Below are 2,529 nucleotides of genomic sequence, written 5' to 3' on the forward strand. Positions count from 1 at the left end.
TGCAGGTGATCAACTTTTGTACTGGACAATCCAGATGGTGGGATGCAGCGACGGCAATCTTTGCGGAGTGTGTGGATACGGCTACGGCTATAGGAAAGGTCGTCTATAAACATTGTTATCGGTCTGCTAATCAAGCAGCTCATGTGCTAGCGAATCATAGTTATTGTAATAAGATCTCTTCTTCTTGGTTGCACGAGCCACCTGACGTTTTGGTCAGCAAGCTCGTAGACGATGTATCTATTATTTGATCATAATAAAGCTAGCCATGATGGCCTTTCCTCAAAAAAAAAAAAAGAGGGCCCAGAGTGTATCCCTTCATTGCCGAGGGGTAAATCTTAGTCTTGACTTATCTAGCACCAGGTTATAATTTTTGGAATACCTAAAAGTTACCTTTATGATTACCCAGTTAGTGTATAACGTTTGGTGACTGAAAATATTCATCCGGTACTCTGGTGTCAATGATTTGGAAAACTTGATCGTCAACAAACATGAGCTTATCTGGAGGCCTGACTAGGGATCCTTATGGTGTCTACCATTTCATATATGCATGCAGGTTTTCCTCTAGAATCACATATTCAAGAACTTATGCACATATATAGTATAAAATGTAAGCTAAATCGATAATGTGGACAATAGAATAATATTTAACAACTTCATTATTGCCTCCAGGGCATCTTTCCAACAGCTTCTCACTTTTGCGATGCTGCTCATACTTTGGTTGAGTGAGAGAGTTTTGTCAACAGTTATGGCACTTATTTGGTTGGAGGAATAGAGTACGTTCCCTTATTTGGAAATGCTTAAACTTGAACTTGCAAATAAATTATAAAGAAATGGAAATGTCACTTCATTCAGACCCCTCCACAGCATGTGCAGGAGTATCCTGGTCCAACCGGTAGTGGTCGAGCGAGCGACCATCGAGGCCGATGCGGTTAAACGTCGCGATGAAGTCCCGAGCCGTGACGCTCCTGTAGATAGGGGGGTTGCGTCCGTCGGTGATGGGGCCATACAGCCTCGTCGACCTCTCCATGTCGGTGTTGAAGAAGGACGCCACGGAGACCCTCGCCGTGTCTTTGCTCTTGTTGGCCAGGACCCGGTGCTCCACGCTCCTGAACTGGTCATTGCTGACAAGCTGCACAGCATCAGAGTTACATATTAGTACAACTTAGAGCGAGAGAGAGAGAGAGCGAGCGAGCGAGCGAAATGGATGGAGACGGATGGTGGATATGCATGCCTGAAGAAGGTCGCCGATGTTGATGATGAAAGCGCCGGGCACCGGAGGGACGTCCACCCAGGTCTTGCGGTCGACGAGCACCTGAAGGCCGCCCATGCCGTCCTGCAGGAGGACGGTGAGGAACCCCGGGTCGGTGTGCCTCTTTGTGCCCCAGGTGAGGTACGGCTCCGGGCACGGCGGGTAGTATTGGCACACCGCGTTGAGGTTCTCCGCGCAGCCCATATCGCGCAGGTGGTCGCTGCTCAGGCCGAGGGACTCCGACAGCAGCTCCAGCACGGACAGCGCCACCTTGGTCACCGCCTTGCCGTACTCGGTGACAACGTCCCTACATATATTTTTTGTTTCAAAATAATTGAGTATATTATGAACTAGAAATCCATGCATGATGGATCATGTATGGATTACTACGTACCTCACAGCCTCGGGCAGGTCTTGGGAAGGTGCCGGGTCCGGAGCGAGGTGGAAGAAGAGGGTGTCGCGCCAGTTGGCCGCCGCCGACGAGAAGAGGTCGAAGTTGGAGGCGAAACGCACCTTGCGAGCTTGGTCCCTGCTGTAGATGGCCTGCTTCGCCTCGGCGGGCCCCTCATTGAACCGGCGCACGGCCTCGAGCATGCCGGCCATGAGCTCAGCCGGCACGCCGTGGTTGACCACCTGAAAGAAGCCCACCGTCGCGGCCGCGCGCCGCACAAGGGCGACCGTGTCCTCGCGCCGCGCGGCCGATAGGTCGACGGTCGGGATGGCCGCGGCGTCATGGTTTGAGGACGTGATGCCCTCCAGGGACTCCGGCGAGTGGCGGAAGATGGGCGGGAGGGCCGTGACGCCGGCGTCGACGAGGCCCTTGACGCCCGCCTTGGTGTCGTCGAACGCCTGCAGCTCACGTCGGCGGTCCCAGGCCTCGCCGGCAGCATTTTCGGTGGCGGGCATGATGATCTGAATCTGTGCCCGCTGCAGCCACACGCATTAACAATACAAGGCAAGTGTTGGAGTATAGATGCTGCTCCAGCCGGAAATATATAGTCGCGCTTGAGGCCTTGGCTCACGTGCGCCACGATCTCCCTAGCCGTAGTTCATGGCCTGCCACATGCACAACTATTTATCTAGTCCATCCATACAGGTGTAATAGTCAGTAGCAGCATGGGGCAGCAAAATTTTATTTTTCCGCAAGTATCAAGTTATTTCTCAATGTGTTATCACTCATCAGTACGTATCAAGGCAGACAGAAACCAATAATAGGAGCATAATCTACGAAAATGGTCGTGGAACCTCGGTCTAGCTAGGCACACCCGAATTGAAAAGAA

The 2,529-nt window shown here is 52.1% G+C and overlaps 1 pseudogene across 1 annotated transcript; it reads right to left on the reverse strand.

Moving 5' to 3' along the window:
• Positions 1-638: 638 nt before the first annotated feature.
• Positions 639-2,207, reverse strand: LOC123187157 (DIBOA-glucoside dioxygenase BX6-like; annotated as a pseudogene). The gene is made up of 3 exons (XR_006493839.1): positions 1,644-2,207; positions 1,232-1,556; positions 639-1,129 (listed from the first exon to the last, which is right to left on the reverse strand). The product of XR_006493839.1 is annotated as a DIBOA-glucoside dioxygenase BX6-like (transcript).
• Between the last annotated feature and the right edge of the window lie 322 nt (positions 2,208-2,529).

The sequence above is a fragment of the Triticum aestivum genome, chromosome 2A (assembly GCF_018294505.1).
Source record: "Triticum aestivum cultivar Chinese Spring chromosome 2A, IWGSC CS RefSeq v2.1, whole genome shotgun sequence".
NCBI lineage: Eukaryota > Viridiplantae > Streptophyta > Magnoliopsida > Poales > Poaceae > Triticum > Triticum aestivum.